Raw genomic sequence first — 13218 nt, 5'->3', positions numbered from 1 at the left:
TCTGTCAGGTAGAGGAGACAGCTGGTGATCGCTTCTTCCCACCTTCCAGCAGAGTCAGGAATACATAGTGTCACCCTGAACTGTCTTTTCCCAGCCACACTACAAATTTGGATTTGCTAATAGCAGAGCTAAGTCCATGTGTGTGTGTGCGTGTGTGTGTGTGTGTGTGTGTGTGTGTGTGTGCTGTTAAGAGTGAGAGAGAGTGGGAGAGAGGGAGGGAAGGAGAGATGATGGAGGGAGAGATAAAGACAGAGATAGATCGATAGATGAAGGAAGGAAGGGAGGGAGGGAGGGAGGGAGGAAGGAAGGAAGGAAGGAAGGAAGGAAGGAAGGAAGGAAGGAAAGAAGAAAAATAACAAGAAAAGCAAGCAGTGGAGTATTAAATTAGGTTGCTAGAGTCACACAAGTGTAACTAGCTGGTTAGTTATTGATATCCTGGAAAGATAACCTCATGTCACTGAGGTCCTATAACAGGCAATATGTTGTAAATGCCTTTTAATAGCAAAACAGTGTCAGGAATATGCCACAGGAGTATTAAAGTGAATAGTTTAACATCATGCAAATGGCCAAACTCAGGCTATAAATTTATCCCTGGAACCTGAATAGAAGTCCCGCAATACTGAAAGAACTCTCTTTTGTAACCACTTCCAGGCATAGTTATGCTTTGTCCTGACAATGAGTCCCAAAGGCTCAGAGTCCATATTTAGAAATTAAATCATCACCTAACTCCTAAAGCCCACATTTTTCAAATGTTGTCAAAACCCAAAGCATAGCTGAGATACATCAAGCAGAGGTTAATAATACAATTTTGCTAAAATGGAACGGATTATCTGGCATCTAAGTCACTTCCACCTGCTGTTCTTTATAGTATATCTTTCTTAAACCATGCAACTTACACAAAAATCTTGTGGTAGATGATCCCTTTGAGACTGATTTGTCAACCTTTTTCAACATTTAATCCTTTCTTCAGCCAAATATCAGTGCCACAAAACTAACTGAGCACAATGTAGCTACTTTGCTTTTCTTTCAAATATTAGTATTACATGGCATAAGCCAAGCAAACAAGCCTGAAGAGCTCTCGATCCTGTGTGTTTTGCAGACTTTCCTGACCCCCTCTGTTGTACTCCCTGTATTTCTATGTATTTTCTAAATGTAGACAAAGGATGGTCCCCGGCCCCCAACCTCCACCTCACCAATTCTTTTAAGCTAAGATGTCTTTTAGGGTTTGGTGGTGATAAATTTCAGACATCCCAAGCTTTAATCAACATTCCTCTGGAATCTTTCAACTAAGAGCCTCACATGTTAAACAGCATTTCAAATCAGGCATGTGTTAGCCCCTAAACTGGTCTTGAAAAGCAGATTAATGATATAGGCTCTTGCAACACAACAAAATTAAACTCTACGTTGACAGTAGCTAACACGCTATCATTTTTAAAGCCTCTTCATTGATGACATTTCTATCTAATTTTTTTTTTTTTTGCCAGAAAAGTGAAAATGCCTGTCCTATCCAGTCTAACCTAACCCCACAACATTGAGTGCATATGGCTTATGCATGTTAGTTATGTTTATCAGTATGAATCTTCTGTTCTCTTCCTCTGCTTATTTTTTCCCATTTAAAGAAGAGATAGCAAACGTCTTAAAGTAAATTTTAGCTCAGCAGTATTTTCAGGTGTAAATAGAAATTGTTTCTTTTACGGGCATTGTACATTAAAGTAAATTCTGTTGCATTTGAAAACCTGTCGGCTTTATTTTGTACCGGTATTCAGAATCCTCTCCTTTGACCGATATTATATAAAGTTCCTCTGGGAAGATAATGTGCATGATTGCAGGCTTGCCTTGTTAAAATCCATGGCTTTTTTATGCAGTCATGTTTTCACCTATGAATTATGCATGAAAAAGTATCTCATTACATTTCATTTTCTTTACAGCGGCGTCCTCTCTTCTAGATGTACTCGGGTTCCCATCAGCCGAGCTTCCCTTGCCCTGCAGCTTGGCTCCTTCTTGATGCCTTCATAGTATTTTAGACAAAATGGGCGTGTTTAACTTGTCACCTCATGCCTGGTATAAATTATTCACTGCAGCTTTGCACAGATTTGTGAGATAACCAGCCCGGACTCAGGGAAACTTCACAGGCTGCATGTGGAAATGACAGAGACATGGAAGGCCGTTTCTCCAGCAGTTGTCCAAGGCAAAAGAAAAAATTGCATTGACTCCAAAACTTAGATTGACTTTAAAGCTTAAAAACCCCTCACGCACCTTCACAAAATTGAAACTAGCTATAAATGTTTGCCACTTAGATGTGTGTGTTTCAGCGTTTTAGTATTTTTCTCAGAAGTAAAGGTCAAAGAACAAAGCCCTATGCCTTTTTTTTTTCTTTCTGAAATGAAGCCACTGGTCTTCCATACATGCCAAGATGAATTAAATGTAGAGAAAAGATCACAGAATTTAATCAGCACAGTCATTCAGTGTATGTGGTTGGGAACAATCACTCAAAGAAGCATATGGAAAACTAGGTTAGTATCTTGTGTGTGTGTGTCTGTGTGCATGTGTGTGTGTGTGTGTGTGTGTGTGTGTGTGTATGTGAGAGAGAGAGAGAGAGAGAGAGAGAGAGAATTACAATTCTTCACTAAGCATATAGCTTTGATTCCAAACATTTCCTTATAAGAAAATGAAGTTAGAATCAAGATTAATTTTGTCTATGTCAAATTATGACATTCACTATAATAGAATCACATTATAAAAAGGGATCACATAAAAGTGGCAAAAAAAGAACCCTCAAAGAATCAAAGTTAATATCAAAAATATGATTAATAAATTAGCGTTTTATTTTTCTCATCCAATAAATATTTCTTGGAATCAATGACAATTATATAGGTAACTGAGGGCCACTTCCTATGAAAAGGTGAAAGATGCATTGACGTTTATTTCTAGACTCAGAAGGCTTGCTCAACTCTCTTTAGTTTTTCTTACAGGGATGTGGTCATAGTGACAAAACCACTCACATCTGAACTGTCATATATTCTTTCTAAGAACTGAAACTTTCTTTAAATGAAACCCAATGAAATGACTCATAAGCTCATTGCTCTAAGAGTACTCATGGCAGTAAGGATTATGGTTCTGACAATATGCTTTCAAAATATATCCTCCATATGTGGAATTTTCTGACGTATGAGTTCATTATAAAAGTTTTACACTTTGTAAAAGATATTTTGCTTTCCTATTCCCATTTTCTTAATAATTGTTCATGTAATATATTTTCTAAATGCATATGTATATATATACACATACATACAAAATATATTTATATAGTGTTGTATACATATTATATAAACACACATACATAAGCAGCCAGTACGTACACTCAATGCTCAAATATGTTGCAAAGAGATGGCGATGTGACTTATGAAGAGTATAAGTAATATTTCAAAGGATTTTGGTCCAATTACCATTATCAATTGTTAAACTCTGGGAAATCAAGGGTTTTTCTGGTTTCCTCTTTTTCCTCTCCTGACTTTGAGGAATCGTCATGGCAATCATTTAATAGTAATATGGAACAATGATTTTACATTTTCAAAGTAGTATTTATTTAAACAACTAAAAGCTTTTGTGATAAATATATCCCTTCTTCCCTATTTTGCTGCTATTTCTTCCTATAGTGGCTGCCTAGTCATAACTTACATACAGATCTAATGGGTCTGGCCCTCAGTCTGTTTTTATGCTAGTGCAGAGAAGGAATTAGCATTTTCAGGGGATTCCGGTTTTCTTTGAAAGCTTATTATTTGGCATAGTGATTGGCATTAAGAGAATGCTATTTAAGTATTGGCTGAATGAATGGATGACCTATTATTATAGGTAGTTCTGTAACACATGGAAATACATAGAAGATATGAATATAGTTCAATATCAATACAGGTGAAGGCGGGTGAGTCAGGTTCTAATTTTCCCTTCAACAACTGTTCTGTTGTTTCCCAGCAACAACCACAGATTAAGCTCCTGGGAGCAGATTTGTTATACCCAGCTTGATTTCTAGGAAACTTATTCAATGACATAATTTGAACAACGAGGGCAAAAGACATAATTATTGGTATGGAGTCACTTGATTGAGCACTGGCATCAGAATATTTAATATTAGGTATGATCAACTGTAGTCTAGGTTTAAATTTCTTCCAGTTTCTCTGTACTCTTGCCCATTTGGAGTGTTATTAAAATCATTCAGGATAATTTAGTGGAAATAAAATCTTATCTAAGGATCGATGCCATATTTACTTGTTTATATTACTGCTTGTGTAAATGGTTGGTTTATAATCTTCACAGTATCCAAGAGAGATACTATTCCCTCTGGGGAGAAAGTATACTAGCACCGGTGAGTATGAAACATAAGAGATCCACAGCTCTTTATGGCTTTATTCTACTTATTTTCTACTCCATCTCAGGTCTCCTCACTTTTTGTGGGGTGTGATAGACATGAAGGAATGTTTGGGTAGAGAAGGGCATTTTTCATCCTTCCACCTTCATGTATTCATGCCCTGACAGAAAAATCTCCAACAATATATTCACCTAGGAAGAATAGCTACATAAGATTTGGTTATGTTATTGTGCACTGATAATTTTGCATTATAACAGTGACTTGGAGAAACGGAGAAAGAAACGGCATTTTAATTTACACAGTAAACACAATGGCAGACAACACTGAATCCACACGCATTTCATCAGCGGAAAAGAAATTCCCCTCCGATACCTACAAGTGCATTTCTTTCAGATTTGTATAACACCGAAAAGACTTAATAACTAAAATATTATTTTCTTTTACACTGTAGTCTTTAGTACTTTCCTTCTACACAAAATATTCTATTTCTGTTCCTATTACAACATTATGTGTATTCAGAAATGTAAGCTACAAGAAAAAAATAATAAAAAAGAACATTCAACCTAATATTTTGTAGTCTAGAAGTAGAATTGATTAATTAAAGGAATGATTTATCAATTACAAGGCAAAGTGAAATAATAAGTACGTCAAGGGAAAGTGTACATTGTATATACCCTGTGCTTTCATGTGGGTAAAATATGATGTGCCAGTACTCTTATCTTGATTAATTCCAAAATGCCTCTCTCACTTATTCCAGTGCCTCACCTCTTTTCTAATCACATTGACATGTGAACTTTTTTGTCCCTGCCAAGTGAGTTATTTGCAATGACAATATTAATATATTTGAGCAGAACTGAATCAAGTTGCTTTCAAAAAAGATATAGTTATGGGGTCAGAACACATATTATTTCAAGAAAGAACTGTGTATATTTGAGGTGAGAAAGGCCTACCTAGACTCAAATAAGGCTAAAACTGATTTGGAAATCATGAAAGGTAACAGCATGGATTTAACTATGCTGTATATACATGAAAGATAAGAATAAACTTTCCATTAGTTTAAAGTTGTACATATCATGGAAATATACTTAAAGCATAATTATCAATGAAGATAGATTATTTAATAGATACTCAACTGAAACCTAGGGGAAAAAGTACAAAAGAAGGCTCAAAAGTCATGGATAACATCTAGCAGAGAAAGAATTAAAAAAAAAATGATACTTGCAACTTGTCAGCTCTAGAGATCATAAATGACTAAGTCAAATAAAATTGCCTTTAGTTACAGTAAGAGAGAATTTCTGTTGAATATCGGGATATATTTCCCCCTTCTCTAACTCTAACAGCATGGATGGCCTGAATCAAACATTTGAGAATAAATCGAATATCACTTAATGACTTCACTCTTGTTTTATTAAAAATGTTATTTTGCACCTTGTTTTGTGTTTTTAGTTTATCTTTAGATTGTGAGCTTGAGACCAAATGCTAATTATTTGATTTATCACAAGATATAGCTCAATTCGTTTTACAGATCAGCCTCCAAGGAAATACACGTTTTATTTTATTGATTTGATCTTCACACCTGATGTCTTGAAAAATTAGAGAAGCAACTCTAGTTTTGAATGATCTCAGGTTGTCATGCTCAGAAACAGAGGAATGGACCACATGATCTCTTTGATGACCCAAGTGTTGTTTATAATATATAAGGTATGATTACCAGCCCCTTTAATGGCCTCTAAAAGAATAAAAATTGAGGGTTAAAAGTGTAATGAAATGCAAATGAAACTGTCCTGGAAACAGAACTGCATATTTTATTTGTTTCTTACAGAATCTAGGACATAGAGAGTGTTCATATTAAATAGTATCCACAGTATTGGGCTTTAAAATAATGGTGGAAATAATTTATAGTAGAATTGCAGTTGCTAGTTTAAAATGAACGCTACCAAATATTTTGGAAACCAAATGAGGTTATCAATTCTATGTGAAGAAGAGTTCTAAATATCTTCTGTTCTCTTTCTTTTTGCTGTATATCCTAGATTTGTCACACGTTGAGTAGAATTTAAGCCTAGAGTTAACTTCGCATATTTGCTGCATACCCAATTTAAAATCAAATATAATTAAGGTTCAAGATTTATACTGAACACTTTCACCTAAGAGAGTGCACGCGCTCTCTCTCTCTCTCTTTCTTCCCCAAAGATTTCTCTCTTTTAATGAGGAAGAAGTAAAAGATATTAAAAACTTGTGACTTACAAAGTCCTTTTGACATTTACTCCGTTTCAGGTAGATGGTGTTTTAAATAGCTTTTTTAAACAATGCATATTTTGGGTTACACTTAATTAAATAAAAGAGAGAATAGTGCAGTCTAAATATCACTGGACTGGGGGAGCTCTCATTTTGCTGTATCCACTCAATCTCTACAGGACTTTGCATAAGTCAACCTATTTGGGCTGCGATTTTCTCAGCTGTAAATGAAACTGCTCTACTGGAACTTCTTTAAGGTCTTTGTCAATGCTAAAGTTGTATAACTTCCATAATTACTTTGAACCTCAGTTTCCTCATTTAAGCAACGTGCTTTATGATAACATCTTTCTTTAGGTCTGTTTTAAGGATCAGAGTGATTTTTTTGAAAATGAGACTTTACCATTGAAAATTGTTATTGTCATCAGTCACAGCAGTATTAGCAAGCTTAGGCAATACAAAGCTACCTTGAGGATACTGAGGAATTCAGAAGAACAGTACTATATTGTGTGACTTATCCCTTTTAAAAAATCTTTTTCAGATGATTTCAGATGAATTAGGTCCTTCACTTAAGGATTTTTTGAAGAAACATCATCAGCAAAATGATAATCAGTCTTAATAATGTATGTCATACCTTAGAAGCCTGCAGTCCAGTCCAGACTTCTGTTGGACGTCTTGTCTTGTCTTGTCTTGTGAAAACAATACTTCTTATCTCATTGGATATTTCTCCATTAACTGACCCTGTTTGGAATGTGAAATTAGCAAAAACTACTGATTGAGCCTTCACTATAGGTAAGGCATCTTGTTGAGTATTCTCAAGACACAGTTACTATCGACATAGATCCCACCCTCAAAGAACTTACAATTCAATTCAGGAGAGAAAATAAATTTTGGAAAAATTAAATCTTAATTTAAAAGATGGTAGAAAAGATGCTGCAAGAAGATTCATTATAATCAGGCAGGGCAATTTTATAGGATATTGGTATAGAATTTCAGAGGAGAAAAAGATTGCTTTAGCTTTAGGTAGTGGATTAAGCTTTTACAGTAGGAGTTGATTGTGTCTGTGTTAATAGAACTGATGAAGATAGTGTGCCCCAAATATTCCATAGGTTTCCCTATTTTTCCTAGCTTCCTTTTTAGATTGGAACCATGGAAGTATCCAAAGAAGTAAGAGAGGAAGCGACCTGTGTATTTTCTAGGTGAGGGCAATTAGGTGTCAAGCAGCATCTTCCGTCATTCTCTTTTTCAGCCTTAGAACCTGGAAGTTACTTATTCTTACAAATGGCATAGCTGTGGGATGGAGGAGAACTACTTGAGCCACCTGAGCCACTGGACCTTACCTGAGGGAGAGAGAAGTCTTGTTGGTATTTAGCCTCTGAGATTCTGTGTTTATCTTCTGTAGCAAGTTGCAGGAGTTACTCTAACACAAGGGTGGGAATAATTTAATTAGGTAAAGAGAAAGGGGAAGACATTGTAGACATATGGAATAATGTAAAACATGTGTGGGGCTAGAAGATGTAAAAATATTGCCCAGGAACAATTAAAACATACATACATGCACTCACATATACATACTCATACACATTCGATTGAAACAGAAGATGTAAAAGATATAATACTTTAACTTAAAAAATAAATTAGAACAAATTGATAGAAATTTAATTGACAGATTAAAACACATGGGTTTTATTTTATAGATGTCAGACAAACAATAAAGATTCCTGGGTAGCATAGAGAAGTTGTCAAAAAAAGTGCAACAGCTAAAAAAAGAGAGAGAGAGAGAGAGAGAGAGAGAGAGAGAGAGAGAGAGAGGCTAATTAAACTATTAAATAGTTCATCAAAGAACTGATAATCCAACATGTTGGAAATAAGAATGGGTACAAAATGAGAGCTACAAAATACGTATATGAAAATATTTAAAGTGCTGCCCCATGTCCTTTTACTAAGTTTATGTGATAAATAGTCATTGATTGCTGTATTCAAAAATAAAATTCCTGCAGAATAAAATGGAAAATGTCATATCCAAGTGAAAATATAACAAGAATATCAAAAATCTTTTCAGAGAAGTTTAGGAAATTTAATAATACTCGTTTACAAGAAAAGTGTGTGCTATTGTGGAAATATGTGAAGTAATTAAATAAGAAGAACTTGACAATTTTTTTAATCTTTAGAAATAAAATAATATTGGGGTGCCTGGTGGCTCAGTGAGTTGAGTGTCTGAGTTCGACTCAGGTCATGATCTCACCATACACGGGTTCAAGCCCCATGACGGGCTTTGCACCAACAGCGCGGAGCCTGCCTCAGATTCTCTGTCTCCTCTTTCTGCTCCTCTATTGCTCTCTCTCTCTCTCTCTCAAAAATAAACCTTAAAAAAAAGAAATTAATATATCATATGTATGCAACGTTTCTTTGAACCCACAGGCTTCAGCACTAAGATTTGGCATCCAAATGTTCCTTATTACAATAATTTAAGAATAAATGTATTTGTGTAAGTAAAGAGATACCACTCACATTTACCCAAATCAGAATTTTGACTGAATTAATTAAAACAATTTTCCTGCCAAATATAATATTCAGCAAGAAAATGGGAAACTCATTTAGAATTTGGATAATAAGATTCTTTCTAAAGTTCCGTGAAAAGAAACTGAGAAGCAAAATCGACTTTATTTTAAAATGACTGTTTATGAAAAGTTTGGATCTTTTTGCACCAAAACACTCCATTTACTTTAGGCTTACATATATGGGACTTTACTTTTTTCTTGACTTAAGAATGTATGTCAAACATATCAAATTGATACAAATGAATCTGTGCAGAACGCTCTGAAATGGGTATGTAAAGGACAGAATAAAGTTCTGCCATCTTAGAAAGGAGACGAGGTAGAAAATAGTGGTGGGAGCAATGGAGGCACGCTGAAATGATTCCAAAGTAGTGATAAAAGAAAATTCTGCTTCCCTTACACTTTTGTTTCCATGTACCCAATAAAAGTTACTGGACTCTCCACCATCGGAAATTGGCTTTTATCTAAGTTTAACATGCACCTTGGTAAAGAGGAGGGGAAACAGAACAAGGTCTATCTCTAAAACTTATTCAGATTAATATGTTAACACTAATTATATTGATATTAAGTATGAGATTTGTCTTTCAGGAGCATTATAGATAGAACTGCATGTATCTCATATCTAAAACTTTACTTCACTGAAAACTACCTCTGACAAGTAACTTTGAGTCATTTAAGCATGACAGAGGGAAAGTCTCTACACTGAATATGAATTCTAAAAGCCTCTAAGACCCACCTGAATGAATTAACAATGGTGAAATTTATGTGTAGATAACAGACAATGGAAGTGTTTAGGGAAGATAATCTGTCTTCCTGGCCTTAAGCCTCACCATTTAGGAAGATCATTCTAAAATGAGTTGGCATTTGGGTGAAGGAGGATGTGCTGTCCTCAGAATCATTACTTGAGTTTTGAGATTATGCTTCCTTTTTGTTAGAGATTATTATATTTACCTCTCTGCGGGAAGAGGATGGGACAGACAGGATTTCTAAACTCCTCACCACATGAGGCTCATTGACTCGATGAAACATTGATGTTACTTATTCAGGAGTTTACTTAATCTACCTAAAAGCTTCCCAATTATTCAGTTTCAACTCCTTTCAATTCACTAATATTCAGCACGAATTTGTCTTCAGGTCATTATTGAATTAAGGCAAGAAATGTGCTTTGCCTGTAAGTTAAATATACACAGACATACACCTCCCTCAGTGTACCAGAAATAGACATAAGGACAGCTTTTAAAATAAATAAAATAATACTCTATGTTTGGCATAGTTAGGTGTCCATTTGAAATAAAGTTATAATAGCATATTAATTTCCTCAGTATCCCTCCTTTTGTTCTAACATAAAAATTATCATTTACTTTTACAAAGTGAAGACACCACTTTAAAATAAAAAATCATGTTACAGTTCTGCAAACTGAGCACTGGAGCCAAGTTACCACACATGGAAGTAGATGTTGCTATTTCAGCTTTGTCCTTAAGGCTTGGCTGCCTTCTAAAGAACTGATTCACATTTTATGACCCTTGAACAACATGATTTCTTTAAAAAATCCAAGAAAATGGCGTAAGATGACACTAAGTGCAAAACACACTTTAAATAAATTACCTCAAAATATATCTGCGGAACTGGATTTGCAAGCATACAAAAGATGGTCACTTGTGCCTTACTGTTCAGGTGTATGCTATCACAGACCAAAGTTCATGCCTTTTGACAGTTTCTCCAATTTGATTTAATCTGCTTCATAAACTCATAAGGCAAAAGACATGTTCATGTTTTGATGTAGCCCATCAAATACTGGACATATTATATGTTAATTTGAGATATGTAAAATTTCCAAAATTGTCAGGTTAGTCTCAGGATGCTCAGAATGAATTTCTGTGATTCTAGAAGTTAAGAAGTGGAACTAGTGGGACCCTCAGTTTATTGTGATTAAAAGGCAGAAGGAGGCTAAATTTATTTTACTGGGAAACCAGAAAAATCTCAGATATAATTTTATCATAGAATGTAAAGGAGTGCAATACATAATAAACAAAATCTACCAAAGGACTGCATAAGACAAATGAACAGGATTGAAACATTCTCTGAAGAATTCGATTAACTGAATACATTAAATATTTTCAGAAGCAGTTAAAGCTGACACCTGCTGTTTACTAGAGTGGTGTGGTTTGAAGTTTTTTACCTCTTTGCAGTAAGCTGAAGAAACACAATATCTAGTTCAAATCAAAGCATTTAAAATATTCAACTGGCCTGTTTGAAGATTTTATAATATAAAATTGGCTAATTTTTAAAATCAGTTTAAAAATAGGTAATCAAATGTTGTAAGAATGCTATATAGGCTTAACAATAATATCTCATTTTCAAAAGGTATCCTGTTGCTTATAATTAAAATCTGATGAATACATGCACTGAATTTAATACCTGAAGACAATGTTTCACTACACTGATATATGGTTTAGACCTTTCTCTCTCTGAATAAATGAGACAAGAATTAGCAAACTTAACGACACTACAGAGTTTCAGAGAAAAAAATGTATATACACAAATGAATACACAATACCCTAAAATCATAGGGTCACAATGCACTAATTTTAAAAAGCCAAATAGCTGGGGAAGAGGAATTTAATACAATTTCAAATTTTTGTAAGATATCAAACTTGGATCTATCACTTGAGGAAATATGTATCTTTATAGAAGCAGAGAAAGTAATTGTGGTCTAAAATCTTAATTTTCTCTAATTAATCCACCTGCTATCCCCCCAAAATAATTTTCATTTGGACACTATTGGTCATCTTTTCCTTCGCAAATGTATTCTTCATTTGACTTCTGTGATACCCCTCTCTTTGGTTTCCTCCATTTGTCTGCTTGAGCTGCCATGACAAAATGCCACAGGCTGGGTGGCTTAAACAACAGAAACTTATGTGTCCCAACTTTGGAGAATGGAAATCCAAGATCAAGATACTGAGTCAGTATCTGGCGAGGACTCTCTCCCTGAGATGCAGATGTCCACCTTCTCACTGTGTCCTCTCACTTGGTAGAGAGAGCACACTGGTGTTTCTCCCTCTTCTTGTGACAGCACCATCCCTACTGGATTACAGACCCACCCTATGACCTCATTTATCCCTTATCACATCTTCACAGGCCCTATTGTCACATTAGGGATTAGAGCTTCAATATACAAATTCTGGGGAGACATGATTCAGCCCATAGCAGCTCTGAACATGTGGAATCTGTTCTTCATTGTCCTTAATTTTGTCTCTTTGAGCTCTGGTGACCAAATTCCAAAATGCCCTCCCATACTCTCCTGCTTCTGGTATTTACAGCTTTTTGTAGTGTCCTCCCTTTTGTACCAAGGTTGGTTTGTGTGACCAATAGAATATGGTAGAAATGATGGTATTCTACTTCCAAGGTTAGGGTAGAAAGACATTATGATTTTGATCTTGGTTGCTCTCCTGCTGTCTTGAATCACCTAGTCTAAAGGGTGGGGGAGCATCTGGGTGGCTCAGTAGGTTAAGTGTCCGACTTCGACTCAGGTCATGATCTCACGGTTTGTGATTTCGAGCCCCGCGTAGGGCTCTGTGCTGACAGCTCAGGGCCGGGAGCCTGCTTCTGCTTCTGTATCTCCCTCTCTCTCCGCCCCTCCCCTGCTCACGCTCTATCTCTCTCTGTCTCTCAATAATAAATAAGTTTAAAAAAATTTTAAATAAAATTAAAAAAAAAAAACCTAGTCTAAGGGAAGCCAGCTGCCTTATCATGAGAAACTTTCATTTTTTTATCTAAAAAACTAAAAGAAATTTTAATTTTTATAACTGTAATTAGAAATTCTCAAGTTAGTATTTATAAAAATGTTCTATGTATTGTAGTGTCACAGTGATTTGTCACTGATATATGTATCCAAGATCTGCATATAACATAAGAAGGGAAATACCCATCTAGCCTAATTTAAAGAATAAAAAACTGGCTCCCTGGATAGTCAGACTGAGATGAAACCTTTTTTTTTTTTTCTGTATCTCTCTTAGATGACTGAAAAGTCAAGCACTCTGGTACCCAGAATCTGATTTTAA

At 35.2% G+C, this 13218-nt stretch overlaps 1 long non-coding RNA gene across 1 annotated transcript in view; it reads right to left on the bottom strand.

Annotated features, from left to right (window-relative positions):
- LOC147572038 (uncharacterized) overlaps positions 1–13218 on the bottom strand; it is a 169100-nt gene that overhangs the window by 64869 nt on the left and 91013 nt on the right. The gene's annotated exons all lie outside the window — the stretch shown is intronic.

The sequence above is a fragment of the Puma concolor genome, chromosome F2, assembly GCF_028749965.1.
Source record: "Puma concolor isolate L17-30 chromosome F2, mPumCon1.1.hap2, whole genome shotgun sequence".
Lineage (NCBI taxonomy): Eukaryota > Metazoa > Chordata > Mammalia > Carnivora > Felidae > Puma > Puma concolor.
Note: the sequence above shows the minus strand (reverse complement) of the source record. Positions and strands in the feature narration are given on the sequence as shown.